The sequence below is a fragment of the Mus caroli genome, chromosome 10 (assembly GCF_900094665.2).
Source record: "Mus caroli chromosome 10, CAROLI_EIJ_v1.1, whole genome shotgun sequence".
NCBI lineage: Eukaryota > Metazoa > Chordata > Mammalia > Rodentia > Muridae > Mus > Mus caroli.
The window spans coordinates 1,689,957-1,707,408 of record NC_034579.1 but is presented as its reverse complement, the minus strand read 5'-3'; the positions used below and the strand labels follow the sequence as shown (position 1 = coordinate 1,707,408).

Sequence of the window (17,452 nt, the reverse complement as noted above, 5' to 3'; positions counted from 1 at the left end):
ACTACTTTTTATTACTTTGACCAGGAACTTTTGTCACCTCCTAAAGGGCCAGTGTGAAGAAGACAACAAGCAGCATCCAAGTTGAAATCTTGCACTGATGTCCTAGACAACAGCCAGTATCCTTTGCAACATATCAATAAAGATACATCAAGGTGATGTTCATCCATAACTCTTGGAGTCCCTACTTAAGGAATAGTGTCACCTGAAGCCCCAGACACTTTGCTGAAGACACAAACCATTCTATTATTTTCCTTTAAAAAATTATGACCAAACATTTTTCAAGCTATTATGTTTGGGGTTAATTGGTTTTGCAAGAGCAGCAACCTTTACACACATGACCATCCACATCAGACTTTTAGGGAGAAAACTGATCAAGAAGAAGCAGATTGGAAATTCAATTTCTGATGCTCTGAACCACCAGATAAGATCTGATAGCCCTGGCTACTTCCCGAAGCCCTGGGAACTTCTATAGTTCAGATTCCACGGTCTAAGCCATGTGGGTGCTTTGACAGCAACACAGGTTCACAGTGCTGGATAGGTGTACAGGCAACAATTTGCATAGGATTCCTTCTGATTTCACTAAATTCATCAAGCTGATAATAAAAGTGTCCTATACAAGTTTTGTCAACTCAACACAGCCCAGAGTTGTCTGAGAGAAAAGCCTCAACTGAAGGTCTATGGTGGATTGTCTTGATTGTTAATTGACATAAGAGGTCCCAACCCACTGTGGGCGACAACATCCTTAGGCAAGTGTTCCTATGCTGTATAAGAAACCAGGTGAGCATAAACATGAGCAAACCAGCAAGCAGCATTTCTCCATGGCTTTTGCTTGAAGATCCTGTTTGAGTGTATGAGTTCCTGTCCTAACTTCCTTCAGTGATGGATTATGACCTGAGCATATAAGCCAAAGACAATGTTTCCTCTTCTAAGTTGCTGTTTGTCTCAGAGGGTTTTTTTTTTTTTCTATCACAGCCACAGGAAGGAAACCAGAATCTACAGATCACTCTCTACCTGGAAAACACTAGCAATTCCAGTTTCCCTTGGGAGAATAGAGGCAAAGTTGTACAATCTCCATCAAGTCCTGATTAATAAGAAGTCATTTTTGTAGAGATTTGCCTTCAGAGAGGTTCTTTGAGTAACTAGCATATTGTCCTTTTTAAAATCCCTATGAACCTTGCAATAGAATGTCTTCTCTTTGGTTTGACCTAGAACTTTAGAGCCAATTCTGCAGCTCATTTCAGGTACAGCACAGAGACACTTTCTTGTGCTGATATAGCTCACAGAGTTGGTGATTTCTGTATATTACTCCTCCTTTATATGAGATTTGTTAACTATTAGTTCACTACTTTTCACTGCATGAAATTCATTAAGTATTTCAAATCTTCTGGAACAACAATAGGGGTGGGGTGGGGAGGGAGGATGTCCCTTCTTCCCTGGGAATCAATGTAAAAAGTCACTGTGGATAGATGTGCTCATAAAATATCACCATGCACCCATCTGACTTAGTCTCTGACTCAGAAAAGCTGACTCAAGAACTAAGAATGAATAACAAACTTATGCAGACATTTCCACGTCATCCTGAACTGGGCAGCCTGCTCAAGTATCTGTACTGTCACCAGCACCAGGAACTAAGAAAAAAAAGTCCTAATTGGACAGTTTGATTCCCCTGAAGAGCAAATCCTTAGGAAAACATCCCTCTATTTCCTGAGGAATACTCCAAACAGCAGACAGTCCCTTCTGGGATTTGCTGTTGTTGTTGTTTTGCTTTTTTATAACTAGTGTCAATTTTTCCTATTTCCAAGAGGCAAGTGAGCTGTGGGTTGCATGTTTCTTCAGGCATCTCACTTCCATCCTCCATTTAAATAAGTATTCGACTGCATAGAAACCCCAGTACACAGGCATCATATGAGTGTGATTGGCTTATTTTAAGTTTTCTTAAAGAGAATAAAGCTAACATTACATTCCATATATGGAGGTGTGGAATTTCAGAATTGTGTGTTTAAAAGATGTCTTATGGTCAGTTAGTTGGTTATGGAACCATTTGAGCAGCACTAACTGGGCTTAGGGAATTAGCAGCAATAAGAGAAGCAGGAAGGAGGAGGAAGATGAGATGAGGGAGGAGAAAAAAGAGAAGGAAGAAGAGAAGGAAGAGGAAGAGAAGAGGAAGTTTAAAGGTGGTTGGGTTGAGGGGAATGTGGGCAGCAATTAAGAGGAAAGATATGATCACATATTGCTGAAAATATGCATGAAATTCTAGAGAAAAAACTATTTAAAATTAATTAATCTGATGGTTTAGAAATTATTTAAAGAATCAAAAAAGCCCCATATGACTATATCTATAGACAGGCAGACAGAGATATATAGGATTAGATGATAGATAAGTAGTTAGTTAGATAGACAATAGATAGATAGATAGATAGATACATACATACATACATACATACATACATACATACATACATATGTAGATAGATGATAAATATTTAGATCAACAGATAGATAGATAGATAGATAGATAGATAGATAGATAGATAGATAGATAGATGGAAGATAGAGACAGACAGACAGACATGCAGACAGACAGACAGACAGATAAAGTTAGCCTCATGTGAAACCCTCACATTTAAACTCTGTTGAGTTATTCTACCTTGATAAAGGCAGGAACACCACCAGGGAAAGACCAGCACCCCTGCACACTGAGTTTGTCTGCCAATCTCAGGTAGCCTTGAGACACTTCTAGACAACTTGGCTTCAGCAGAAGGAAGGATAAAAATTGCCAGACTCCAAAATCTGAGAAGACAAGTCTTAGATAGAGAAAAATATTCGCAAAAGACACATCTAATGAAGGACTATTCTCCAAAATATATAAAAAAGATGTTCAAACTCAACCACAAAAACAATCACCTAATTTAAGAATGAATGAAAAATATAACATACATCTCACCAAAGAAGAACTACAGGTACCAACCAGGCCTATAAAAAATATGTTTAGTATCATATGAGTTTAGGAAATTATAAATTAAAACCATAATAAAATATATCTCAGGATGAGCAACCCCCAGAGTATTGACAATAGGAAGTGCTGACAAGGATGTGGAGCAACAGGAACACATATCCTTCAATGGTGCTGTGAAATGTTACTGCTCACTTCGGAAGATGTTTGGGCAGTCCTAACAAAATGGAACAACCTCTTACCAAAGGATCCAGTAGTCCCTCATCTTAGTGTTCACAAAGGAAATAGAAATTTATGTCCACACACAATATTTTGCAAACAGATTTATGGCAGCTTCATCCACAATTATGGCAACTCACAAGCAACCAAGCTTTTCTTTAAATAAAGAATAGACAAACACTGGTATATCCGGACAATGGAATATTATTCACAGATAACAAAACATGAGGTACTAAGTGATGAAAAGGCATTGTAAGGACCTGAAGTGACCAATACAGAACAGAAGAAGGCAGTGTGAAAAGGTGACACACCATAGTAGTCCAAACACAAGACATCCTGAACAAAACAAAGCTACAATGACAGGACAAATAGGGAGAGGGGGAGGGTGCAGAAGAGGAGGAGATTAGAGAATTTCTGTATAATAATAAGAAACATTTACTAAAAGCCATACAGTATAAAACATAAATGTCCTCCACAGTCTTGGGATGATAATGATGCATCATTGAAGGCTTTGTTGTTAAAATGCACCACTGATACAAGATGCTTATTGTTAGGGACAATAGAAAAGGGTGGGGAGGCAGAAGATATCTGGGAATAGTCTTTACTTGCCACACATTGTGTGTGTGTGTGTGTGTGTGCATTTGTGTGTATGAGAGTGTTTGTGTGTGTGCATGTGTGTGTCTGTGCATGTGTATGTGTGTATCTCTGTATGTCTGTGTGTGTGTGTAAGTGCATGTGCATCTGTGTGTATTTGGTGTGCCTGTGTGTGTCTGTGTATGTGTGTTTCTGTACCCATATGTGTTTGTGTGTCTATGTGTCTGTCTGTGTGCATGTGTGTCTCTGTGTTTATGCCAAATCTGTCCTAAAAAATTATTAGGGCATAACTACTATGAAGGTGGAATAGGTAAAATGTGGAGGAGACTTTTGTGGATATGGAGGTGGGATGGTGATGCAGAGAGAGAAGTAACAGAGAGGTACAGGTAACAGTGAGGATGCTGGAAAACCCCATGAGGTATAATAATGGGCTCATATCTTGGGGGTAACCAACAGCCATTTAATTGGACTTACAGTCCAGTCACTGGGAGGGAATCCATGACTGACACTGTTGGTTTTACCATCTGCCTGTGACTGGCAAAGCCATGGAATCCAGAAGAAAACCCACTACGGTAGTTTCCTAAGCCAGTACAAAGTCTAACTGCATTCTAAATACCTGTCCTTAAACCCACAGATAAGTGTAACTCTCACCCCTCATCAAAGCAGTTTCCTTTTTTTCCCCAGTTTTTAATTAGGTATTTTCTTTATGTACATTTCAAATGCTATCCCGAAAGTCTCCTATAACCTCGCCACCACCCCCTCGTCACCTGACTCTCCTACCCTTCCACTCCCACTTCTTGGCCCTGGTATTCCCCTGTACTGGGGCATATAAAGTTTTCAAGACCAATGATGGCTGACTAGGCCATCTTCTGCTACATATGCAGCTAGAGACATGAGCTCTGGGGGTACTGGTTAGTTCTGTTGTTGTTCCACCTATGGGGTTGCAGACCCCTTCAGCTCCTTGGGTACTTCCTCTAGCTCCTCTATTGGGGGCTCTGTGTTCCAACCAATAGCTGACTGTGAGCATCTACTTCTGTGTTTGCCAGGCACCTCACAAGAGATAGCTATATCAAGATCCTTTCAGCAAAATCTTGCTGGCGTATGCAATAGTGTCTGCGTTTGGTGGCTGATTGTGGGATGGATCCTCAGGTGGGGCAGTCTCTGGATGGTCCATCCTTTCATCTCAGCTGCAAACTTTGTCTCTGTAACTCCTTCCAGGGGTGTTTTGTTCCCAATTCTAAGAAGGAGATAAGTGTCCACACTTTGGTCTTCTTTCTTCTTGAGTTTCATGTGTTTTGCAAATTGTATCTTGGGTATTCTAAGTTTCTGGGCTAATATCCACTTATCGGTGAGTGCATATCATGTGAGTTCTTTTATGATTGGGTTACCTCAACCAGGATGATATTTCCTAGTTCCATTCATTTGCTACTGCTTGTGGACGTTGTACATCGTGGTGCGGAGCCTAGTGCGCACCACGATGTACAACGTCCACAAGCAGAGACCCAGAAATGAACCCACACACCTATGGTCACTTGATCTTTGACAAGGGAGCTAAAACCATCCAGTGGAAAAAAGACAGCATTTTCAACAAATGGTGCTGGCACAACTGGCGGTTATCATGTAGAAGAATGTGAATTGATCTATTCTTATCTCCTTGTACTAAAGTCAAGTCTAAGTGGATCAAGGAACTCCACATAAAACCAGAGACACTGAAACTTATAGAGGAGAAAGTAGGGAAAAGCCTCAAAAATATGGGCACAGGGGAAAAATTCCTGAATAGAACAGCAATGGCTTGTGCTGTAAGATGTAGAATAGACAAATGGGACCTCATAAAATTGCAAAGCTTCTGTAAGGCAAAAGACACTGTCAACAAGACAAAAAGGCCACCAACAGATTGGGAAAGGATCTTTACCAATCCTAAATCAGATAGAGGACTAATATCCAATATATAAAGAGCTCAAGAAGGTGGACTCCAGAATATCAAATAATTCCATTAAAAATGGGGCACAGAGCAGTTTCTTTTACAGTAGATGGAGATCATTATAAAAATCAGATTTTGCCCCCAATTAATATGCTTATAACACAACCCCTGCACATAGGCTCTGGAAACATTGCGAAATAATGGGGCAAAGACTGTAAGAGCCAGAGGTGCTCTTTTTCATAGCTGCTGAAAGACAGTTTCTTCTAAATTGAAGTAACAAGAGGACACAAAGAGGAGGGAGGGAATTGATCTGAGAGGAACTGAGAAAGGAGATAGAGTGTACGAAATTCTCTAGGAAATAATAAAAATACTGTACCCAGATGTGAAGTCTGTTAAGTAGTGAAAGTAACTTTGTGCCTATGCAATTAGGAGTTTGTGTATGTTTGTGTGAGTGTGTGGAGGGGAGGGTCATGTGCATGTAGGTATGTTTGTAGGTGGAAGCTAGATGTTAACTTCTGGTGTCTTTCTCAATTATTCTCAACCTCAAGAAACTAAGACAGGTTCTGTCACTAACCCTGCAGCTCCAGTGGGTCACCAGGAATCTCAGAGACCCTCTTGCCCCCTCTTTCCTAGGGTTGGGACTACAATTGTTCACTGTTGTACATTATACACAGTTGCTGGAGACCAGATTCAAATTCTCAAGTACCTCACCGACTGAACCACTCCTCTCGTCCCCGTAAAAGCAAAACATCCAAAAAGGAAAATGAACGCAAATTGCGTTTTAATTGTAGGGCTGTAGGAGGTTGAAGCGCCAGGGCTTCCAAATGCCAGGGGTGTTTCCAGACAGGCAAATGGTTCCTCACCCAGCGGCTAAATAAGTGTCACAGCCTGAGCTCCAATCCGGACTCCCCTTACCTCTCACTCGGCACTCAAACACTACACTAAGGGTTTCTTAGCTCTAAGGTTTGCAGGAAAACTAGAAATGATGGCCAGCAGGCTCATCTTCTTGGACATTTGAGATCTCTAGACTAATTTTCATACTGACAAAACATTAGGAGCAATTTAGGAGCAATTCTGCCTTTTGAAAAAAGTCAGAGGATAGTGTGGCCAAAAAGACTTGAAATGACAGGAGGTCCTCTGTGAGTCTCTTTTTGTTTTGTTTTGTTTCTTTTCTTTCTTTCTTTTTTTTTTTTTTTTTTTTTGAGACAGGGTTTCCTTTGTGTAGCCCTGGCTGTCCTGGAACTCACTCTGTAGACCAGGCTGGCCTTGAACTCAGNCCACCTGCCTCTGCCTCCTGAGTGCTGGGATTAAAGGTGTGTGCCACTATGCTCAGCTTCTATGAGTCTTTTTAACTAGATAGAGACTTTCACCAAAATGTTAACAGTGATTACTTTCATGGGATGAATTTGGGATGCTCTGAGAGATGGTTTTTTTCTCAGTATTTATTCTGTATTTTCCAAGTTCCAAGCACTGGGTGCTCATAACTTTTGCAAACCAGTTAAAAAATGAAAATGCTTTTAAAAATACAGAAAGTGCCTCTTATTCCTGTTATTTCAGGCTGTCAATACCCAGGTTGTTGAGTGAGAAATACACCTGGTGAATGGACCCTTCAAAGGATCCAGAGATTGTTATGAAGACATTACTTATTAATTTTCTCATAATATTTCCAGTATATCTAAGGTAGTTCCTGTTTCTGAGACTTTCCATGGTTGTGGTTTCAGCAGGAAACTAAGTTTACCGATGTGTCACTGAAAATTTACCCAGTGGTTTCCTTAGCGGGAAAGAACCCTGATGTGCCACCAAGCTAAACTTATCTATAGAGGTAACTACAATGATAAATGAGCCTTAAAGCCTGACAATACCAGAAGACCACAATTTCTCTAGAAGGTTCTATGTGTCTTGCTTTCACAGAACACAGAGGCTCAACTAACTCCGTAATTCATACTGCCCTTCATTCTGGCAGGAAGGGCCAGTGTTTCACCTGACACAGTGAAAAATAATTTGACATTTTGATGTCACTCATCACTGTTGTCCATGAAAACAGTGAGATTCTGCCTGACACTCCTGTCCATGACTCAGAGCCACGTCTAGGTCTGTCTGCAGGTAACTAAGATGCATACATCTCTTGATCCATAGGTGCTCATTGATATTGGGTAGGGCACAGCTTGAACTATCAGCCCCCAGTTTTTGAGTGAAACATGCAGCTGGATTGAAGGTAAAGTCATGTGTCATACTGCTTCTTCTAATTTCATCAGACACTAGGACATAGACTGTCCAACCCCAAAAATCTCAGAATCAAGTGCTAGCAAAGTCACTAGCAGGAGCCCTGTCCTTTAACTCTAAAAGAGTCACTTAACATGCTGTGATTGAATTCTTCAATAACTTGTCTTGTTCTTTTAAAATAATGCTTTATTTTTAAATCAGTGGTAGAATGTAACAGGTATCCCTGAGAGCATGCAAGGGGAGTTCACTGTCATGGTATCTGTGCACAATATAAAGCTACATAGCACCTACCTATAGAATCTAATTCTGGTGAGTGTTGGCTTCCAAAGGAAACATTTATATAGTACATGTGCAGAATCCTGGACTGTGGGTATTTAAGAACACCAGCAGGGTGTGGGCAAAAGGAAACCATCAGATCCCTACTCATTCCAGCAACTTCTATCACCAGCCTCATGGTCCACAGGACACAGTGGCTCATGTGTGTGGGCATCTTTCACAGTCATTGCTAACAGTGTGATATGGTGTTGGTGGAGCAGAAGTCAACATGTACCAATAGCTTTACAAACCACCATACCTCAGTCCCACAACAAATGTACTTCTACTAAAATGTGAAAACTAACAACTAAAGTTGGGATGTGATTCATTAAAAGTGAAAAATGAGCAGGGTTGGAGAGATGGCTTGGTGTTCAATGGCACTTACTGATCTTCCAAAGGTCCTGAGTTCAATTCCCAACACCCACATGCCAGCTCACAACCACTTGATGCCATCTTCTGGTGTGTAGGTGTACCCATGTCTGGTGTGTAGACAAAAGTACTAGTATACATAAAATATACAAATATGTAAGTCTTTTTCTGAAGTGCAAAATAAGCATCACTTATAGAGTCAAGAAAGAAAAAATGCTTTCAATGGTTTATAAAATAAAATTCATTGACTCCATCATTAATCAAATGCCATTGGGAAAAAATAGACATGCATAATATGATTAAAATAGATTAAGTTCTACTTTCTTCTGATGGCACTTCTGTGATGGGCCACATTTTATGCAGTTGTCCCATGGGTCTACTCTAGAGCTAAACATTTCTTATCACTCAGTGACACCATCTACCCCAGTGTTGGGGCACAATGTATTACTCTGAAGTTTGTGCTGGGATTTCTTGGATCAGACCTTATCACAGCCATCTGTAGAAAAGTGCAACACATATAATTATATATATTATATTATATTATATTATATTATATTATATTATATTATATTATATTATATTATTATATTATATTCACTCAGGACAGTGAACATGGAAATCTATTTTTAGTTTAGGGATCATTAGACTCTTATTTTTATTGTTGGTTTAGAATGTATTCCAAGCATTGTGTTTGAAAAAAAACTTAGTCATACCCTATGGTATTCTGGCAGAGACTGAAATGTCTCATGATTGCCATCTTTTAATTCCATCAAGACACCATCCCAGGCACTGGGTCTGTAACTTTAAAGACAGCATAGCAGCACTTTGGAGTGTGCACACAACACTGAAATGACCTATAAAACTATTTCACAGATGCACCCCTGGCTGTAAGTAACATGACTATCTGTGAAAATACTTATCTGCAATATAGAAGAAAAAGACAATCTTATCTAACAGCAATTGTTAGTTTCAATTGCCATTATTGAAATTGGTATTATTTTATTATATTGAGCTAAGCTGCACTGTTCAATTGACTGATTAATTGATAATTAACCAAGAAATGAACTAATTAATTAATTGTACAAGGTAAACAGATTACAATGTTCACTTCATGGACAGGGGAACTGAGCGCAAAACAGTTAAGCAACTTGTTTAAAGTTGTACAACTAAGAAGTGTAAGGAAGAAACTTTGAACTTGGGACTGCAGTTCCTTGCTCTGAGCCCTTTCATGACCCCACAATATGATGCCTCAAGACATCAACAAAGTTGGTAACCTTCAAGGGTAGTTTCATGTTCTTCTTACAAACTGTATGCTCTTTAACTATCGAAAGTTTTGTTATTTATTTTTTAAAACATTATTTTCCTGACACATCTGCCCATTTTACTAGATAATAAGGCTTTTGAGGTAGGAGCAATGCTCAGTGACGAGAGAAGCACAAGACCCTGAGCAGCCCTTGCTGCCGCAAAAGGAAAAGACAGGAAAATGAAAAGGAGATCACAGCTCAAACCAAGACCCAAACCCAGCAGAGCAGACATTAGACCCAGAGATTTGTGTCTAGAGTCTGTGTGCTACTATGGTATCCCAAGGCCTTGGGTACATATGTTCATATGATTGTGGGTCACAAGCCACATGGTAACTCTTTCAGGTTGACTTTTTACACTCTTTGTGAGTGTTGCACGTTGTTGATGGTTCTTCCTTTCTGGGGTTCTTGATGAAGCTATACTCCCTAGTTCCACTAGGCATTGCTTTACCAGGGACAGTGAGCAGTAGCTTAGCCAATAGTAAACTTCTGCTTGGCCTCTCGGACTTTTCTTAGATGTCTTGGTAGAAACCGCTATGACTGCATACCTCTTGTATTCAGCACACCTGAAAAACCACGACAATGGATCTGACACCAGGATCTGCCACTGGCACAGACCTGTTTGAACCACAGTCATAGTGGCCAGAGACCACACTATAAATAAAAAACAAGGGATACAATCACAAAGATTTTCAGGGTATCCAGTCATGTATAGCACGCAAGTGCTAAGCCTTTGACACAAATTTGCTCTTGTAGTTGGACACAAATTTGCTCTGAGTTTCTCTAAGAACCTCTTTGCATGATCTGGCTAATTAGCACAGTCACAACTAAGGCATGCACAGATCTTTCGTGAGGGGTAGGCTTTATGCTCTCTAGTCCTGTGCTCTTCACTTTTTCTCTAGCCATTTCCAGATAGTTCTATTTTACTTGATTTGGTTTCTAAATCTCACTATTAACTATAATGATAGTCAATATAGAAACAGGTGTTTTTGTCCCTATACAAACATGGCAGGAAGGGGTTGGAGAGATGGCTCAACAACTAAGAACAAGTACTGCTTTTGCAGAAGAGCCTGGTTTGATTCCCAGCACCTGTGTCAAGTAGTCCATAACTTCATATGACTCCAGATTCATGAGATCTTATATCCTCTTCTGGACTCTATGGGTTATATATATATATATATATATATATATATATATATATATATATACACATGCATACACATATATGTATAATTAAAAATAAAAGTAAAAATTTGAAAATTAGATGGTTTTAATATTTATAAAATCTCCACCATTAATCTGGCCAGTCACCTTTTATCTTTGGCCTTCCATACAGTCTTAGGGCCTGGGCATAACACAGTGAAGATCTTCCAATAGTATAACAAGGCTAGCCTTTTCTCTTATATACTCCTTATAATTGTCTAACCTCCTAGTCTTCCTAAAATAGACCATTATGTTCCCCTTACTTGATTTTCCTAATTCTTCCATGTTCTGCTCCTGACTCTGTCCCAAAGTTGTTCCCATATTTTGAGGAACAGCTCATTAACAGACTCACTGATTGGTACCGAGTGTCTGTCGATTCATTTTCTGTTGCTAATACCATAATAGCATGGAGTGGATAAACTATAAAGACAGAAGTTCTGTTATGCCTCCAAGTTCTGATCCAAGGTTTTAGAGGTTATATACAGTGATGCTTTACATGCTGGCAGGACCCAACATAGTGCATGGCATTGTATGGCAAGAGGTGTGACGTGTGACCTGTGTGTATACTCTGAATCCTGTCTTTCCTTTTTATAAAGCTACCAGTATTTAATTATAGGGTGCCATCCTGATGGCTTTATCTAGTCCCAGTCACCTTTCAAAAGCCCCACCTGTGCATACCACAGTCAAATTGACTTTCCCCATCTTATTACCTCCTAATGGAATAAAATTTTAACATGTCATATTGAAAGCCAGAACTCTCTGTGTTATTCTCTGAAGGCTATGAGAGCTTAGAATGGCATGACCATTATTCTTCATTATCAACTTGATTCGATTTTGAATTGTCGCAGAATCATCCTAACTCTACATTTGTCTCTGAGGATGTTTCCAAAAATGTTTAAGTGAAGACGGAAGACTGGAAGACCTGCACTGAGTCTGAGTCGCAGCCTCCCACAGGCTGAGGAGAAGGCACACTGAGCATCGACATTCATCCATCAGTGATTCCTAACTGTGGTGGCAACAATGTGGCCTGCTTCCTCTTGCTACTGCTGTCATGGCTTTCCTGTCCCAATGTCACCCTTAGCCTGTGAACTACAGTAAACCTTCACTTCTTTTGGGTTTGTCACAACAATGAGAAAAATAATTCATACAGTCACCTATCCGAGTTCTTGGGAGCTCTGAGACCTTTGACAGAATGCACAGTGTCTGAGCCACCAACTCAGACATATATACGGTCTACTCTCGAGAGTGTGTTTATTGTGTGGGTGGATCCTTCACTGTGAGTGGCAGGGATGAGAACCTGCCTTGGATGTTCTGTTGTGAATTTATTCTATAATAATAGTTACTATTATTTCTTCTGCTAAGAGGGATTTTTTTTTAATAAGGACTCAAGGGAAGGTGATTGTGTTTGAAAGCTATGGAGGAAACATACTAGTGTTCACTTGTGTCTACATGTAAGGCGCTGCACTCTCTGTATGGACATTCTTTCAGTAGCTATGGCAGTTCTGAGGCCTTGGGCTCACTTGGTACTAGTGTGCCCATTAGAGTTATGGAAGTAGCTTATCTAGGATCTCCATCCATCAAGTAAATAGCAGAGTTCATTCTCCAAATTCTAGACCTTTCTGAATACAGAGATCAGGTCACAGGACACTGGCAGGAAAACCATTATCACCCAAGAGGTTTAAGGTTGTATCAGAAGTCATGACAATAGAAAGACTCCAGAAGTTTGGTGGACTTGTCTGCCTACAGAATTCAGTCAGAGGGACCAACAGCGAACCACTTGGCAACTGTGAAGTGCCATTCATCTCAAAATGACAATGAGCAGACTCTGTGGAAAGGACACTGGCATCACACACACACATAAAGTCAAAAGAGAATACTGTCTGATGTTGCGACATTGTGTTCATTTCTGATTTCCAAGGCCTGCTCTTGTCAGAAACCTTCAATGGCAGAGACTTAATGAATCCTTGATGTCTCAAGTCATATAACTGTTAATGTTCTTTTATCTAGATATAGAGCATCTCTGAATCATTGTTTCATTTCTCAACTTGAACATCTAAATGCTCCCAAGTAGCTGTCTAACAATACAGAGTACAAATAAGCCAGAGTGAGAGGGTTGGTGGTTGGAGGAACACTCTCTGTGCTGGAAACTTGTTATAATTCATCATGAAATAAATGGCCCTCTAACTCAAATGCAGCCACTCAGAGATGGAGCAAAAGCAAACAGGTTTTCATCAGCTTCAGCTTCATGTGCTTTTCATGAGGGCATTGGGAAAACAAGACACACATATTAACAAAACAGAACTGGGTAGCAGAAGAGAGCTGCCATGCTCTTAGAATGAATGTGTAACATGGATGGTCTCCCTCAATGAGCACCAAGGTCATACAGTTAGAGATTTTGGCATTTGGTTTCCAGAATATCTTTTTCTCCCTCGGGTTTTTAGTTGTCTGTGTGTTTCAGCCCTTGCTCGGTTTCATTATCCCATCCACAGGAAGACAAATATTATTGGACTTTGAGCTTGGGATGAAGACATAATCACAGGTGTCAAGTTTCAACAGCAGCATTAAGACCTTCCAGGAACAACCAAAAAGCCTGCTGGGCTTGCTGTACTGAGACTACTGGGTAGCTAGAATTAGCCTGTGGGTCAGAGTCGGAAGAGAGAGGGTTGGGAGTAAAACAGCGCAGAGAGCTAGAACTAGGAACTGGAGAAGCTTTCCGAGCTTCACTGCATAAGTTAGCAGAGACAGAAGTGAGAGAGGCTCTCAAGGATACAATATACAGAATTGTAGGTGTGCGTGTGGGGGGGGGGGGCACACACACACCTGTAAGAAAAGAGGTGGTTCTAAAAGGATAGATATCTTTGTCAAGTTGACTTGAAGGTTAAGCTGCACATTCCTGAGAGGTGATAAAGGTGTATACTCAGAGCTTCAATACATGAATTTCCTGAGGCTTGGGGAACACTCAGTGACAAAGGAGTATTCTGCCTTGGAGTGGATTTGGAAGAAGCATAAAACTAAGAAGACAATAAAGGAGCAAGCACCGAGCAGTGACTGTCAACATAAGGTCATACCACATGGCCAAGGTCCTTCTAACACATAAACAAGCAGTGTCATTAACAGAGTCTGCAGGTAGCTACAACAGTCCCTGTTACTATAAGCCTTGAGTCTCCCCCACTTCTTTGGGGGCCTTTGTGGTGGGCTTTAAACTAAAACACAGTGTTATGCAAAGTTGAGGTCTACTCAACTCTCATCTTTGACAAGGACAGCTTTCATTGCCTGAGGCTACCCCTGCTCTGTGATCTGCTGATGTCAATATAAAGCAACGTGCTGAGAAAATCCACAGGGAAGGCAGGTACTTCAGAGTGACCTGCAAGATGAAGCTTTTCCAACCCATCCCCCAGCAATGTCCAGCAAAAGCTTCTATTAATGAAGCAATGTCTACTGACAGTATGTGGTCCCAAGACCATGAGAAACACAAAATGAACAATGAACCACTTTGGGAAATTGGGAAATACACATCTAAAGAAAGAATGATTCCAGTTAAAGGAAGAAATAAGGGAAGAAAGAGAGAGAGAAAGAGAGTGAGAAAGAAAGAAAGAAAGAAAGAAAGAAAGAAAGAAAGAAAGAGAGAGAGAGAGAGAGAGAGAGAGAGAGAGGGAGGGAGGGAGGGAGGGAGGGAGGGAGGGAGGAAGGAAGGAAGACACACACTCACACACATCAGAACATTCATTTGGATATGTTTGGCATAAAGATCCTAGTGAGACTGAAATAAATATAGAATTACTAAAGAAACGAGTGAAATTTTTTGAGTAAAAATATTAAAATCAATGGGCTCTTCAAATGCTAAATCATGTGCTACTAAGAAGCCAAACAGTCAAGAGAAGGAGGATTAGCTAGGGAGCTGGTCTCCAGGAAGTAGGAGTGTCTGAATGATCTTGAAGAAGAACTGAGGTTCGCCTGGACAGGAGAAAGAACGTGGCCAGGTCTGGCCCAGGCTCCTCAGCATCCTCCTGCTGCTGGAATGCCCTCCCCTCCCCTCAGTTTCACTCCTCCTCAGACCCCTGCACTGATGGCATCTGTTCCTCTTCTCCTAGGCCTCCTCTTGGACTTCCTCCAGCTACTTCTCAGAAAGCCTTGAAGCTGTTGTTGATTTTTTATTTTTTTATTTTTTTACTAAGGCCTGTCTAGATTAACCAAGACCACCTCTCTTCTTTGATGTAGACTGTGGTTGTCCTGTAGATGATCTTGAGTTTTGGTAAGCAAATAAATCATTCCAACTCACACAGAAATTGTGTTAAACACCTTCTAAACAGTTGTGAAGAGATCATTTGGGGAAATTTTGACCTTTGGAGATCCTCTTGTGGCTTCTAAAAAGACATTCTCCGTAGGCCCTCAAAGAAACCCTTCATTTCTCTTGATTCTGCCTCAAAACCAAGGTCACTATGAGCAACTTTCTCAGAACTGACCTTCAGAGACTCAGATTGAAATGTGAGCTTCTTTCCAGCCCCCAGGCTTAGTCAAGGAAAGCCTGGGATCTGCTAACCAGGTTTCCTGAATCCCAGCCTGTGTGGCTTTGTCTCAAGATAAGTCAGGAGTTGTCTCAGCTCAAAAGTAGTGAGTTGGTTAAGGGTTTAGAAACACCTGGACCTCCTTCAGTTGTATGTGTGTGTGTGTCCATGTGTGTTCATGTGTGTGTGTGCTCATGTGCATGTGTGTGTGTTGGGCAGATTTCTTTTTATTGTACTTTTATTTCTCTTTATTTCCTAGTACTGGCCCATTGTGTCTCATCCTTTCTCTCTGCTTTTCCACGAACAATAGCAGACACTAGGAACTGTATGAGGCACAGACCCGTCTTTCCAGAGCACAGCTCACTTTTGTGGTGAGGAGAGTGGTTTTGTCTGTTCGGGCTGGTCAGCTGCTTCTGTTTTTATTACAGCTCTCACGAGCCGGCACTACTGTTCTTGATGGCACAGACAAGCTGCTATCCATCATCACACGAAAATACAAGTATCAACTCTGCAGTATGCGGAGCCTTTTATTTCCAAACAGTGGCCCACCCCTTTAAGAATTAAGCATAGCCTAGAGCTTCAGGGACAGACAGAAGGGACAAAGACAGTGTGTGAAGGCCTATCTAACATCACAAAGAGTGAGCTGGGAACCCAGTTCTGCAGTGAGAAATTCAATGGGTTGTAAAAATTCAGAGCCCACAAATCTAGCATTGTGCTTTTAATTTTTTGCATAATATTAAAAAATATACCCATGCTGTTGTAAGAACAGAAAAATACAAAACCTCAGGAAAAGCTATACGGATATGTGGATCACAGTTTTCATGTCTACAAGTATTTGCCATGCTCATTTTACAACTCTCACTTCCTGTCTGGGTTATTCTCGTCTAGTTAGAGTGGGGATAATAATAATAATAATAATAATAATAATAATAATAATAATAATAATATAAAAAGTTTCCAACACTTGTTAAACATGCTGTCCCTGAAGTTAACAGATTGCCCACATGCAGGCTCTCCACACTTGCCAGTCCTCCACTGAAGAAGGAATGGGATCGGGACCTGGCGCTGTGTAAGCGAGTGGCTCTACTCCCAGAACTGACATCCAATAAAGAGCCATTGTGGGATCTGGACCCTTCAACATGCAGGACAAATGACTCAAATGAAGACGCACAATGCGTGTGAGTGGGACTAGAAACTTGAATGGAGTATAATCACTTCCTGAGTGCCTATCGCCTCATATTATTATTTCATGGAACTTCACTCCCCAATTCAGGCCTTGCCTAGTGTAATAGTACCAATTTCCATTTCTCGGCTGATAAGGGAAGATGATTGCCATGATAACTATTGAGGAATAGGGCTATCTAGAGTCCTTGAGGAACCGGAGTGGAAAATTGTCATTCGGGTGAGATGGGAAGGGTCTTGGGATCGACAGGAGGAGACAGACTTGTGGAAAGAGAACTGATACTCACTGTGACCATGCTGTCGCTCTGTCCTAAGAAATCTGAGACATGGTGGGGTGAGGAACTGAATCAGGCCAAGACTTGAGAAGACATGTGATTTCTACTTGAGGGTGACACTGAGATACAAGAAACTGGGGCTTCAGGACAAAGGTCCCTGGTTAAGTGCATCTGCTATGCAGCAGACAAGGGGGTTGAGCTTAGTGAGCCTGTGGTTTGCAGAGCTAGATGGATGGCACTTAGAGTGGCTGGAAGGGTGAGAGTGCTAATTAAGGATGAGCCATAGTTCCTATATGGAGGACCTAACAGCTAACTTCACTACAAAGGAAAAAAGAGGGAGGGGAGGTGAGGGGAGGGTAGAGAAGAGGAGAGGAGAGATGGAAATCTCCATG

General features: G+C 40.9%; 1 protein-coding gene across 7 annotated transcripts in view; it reads right to left on the bottom strand.

Annotated features, from left to right (window-relative positions):
* Esr1 (estrogen receptor 1) overlaps positions 1-17,452 on the bottom strand; it is a 366,602-nt gene that overhangs the window by 19,721 nt on the left and 329,429 nt on the right. The gene's annotated exons all lie outside the window — the stretch shown is intronic.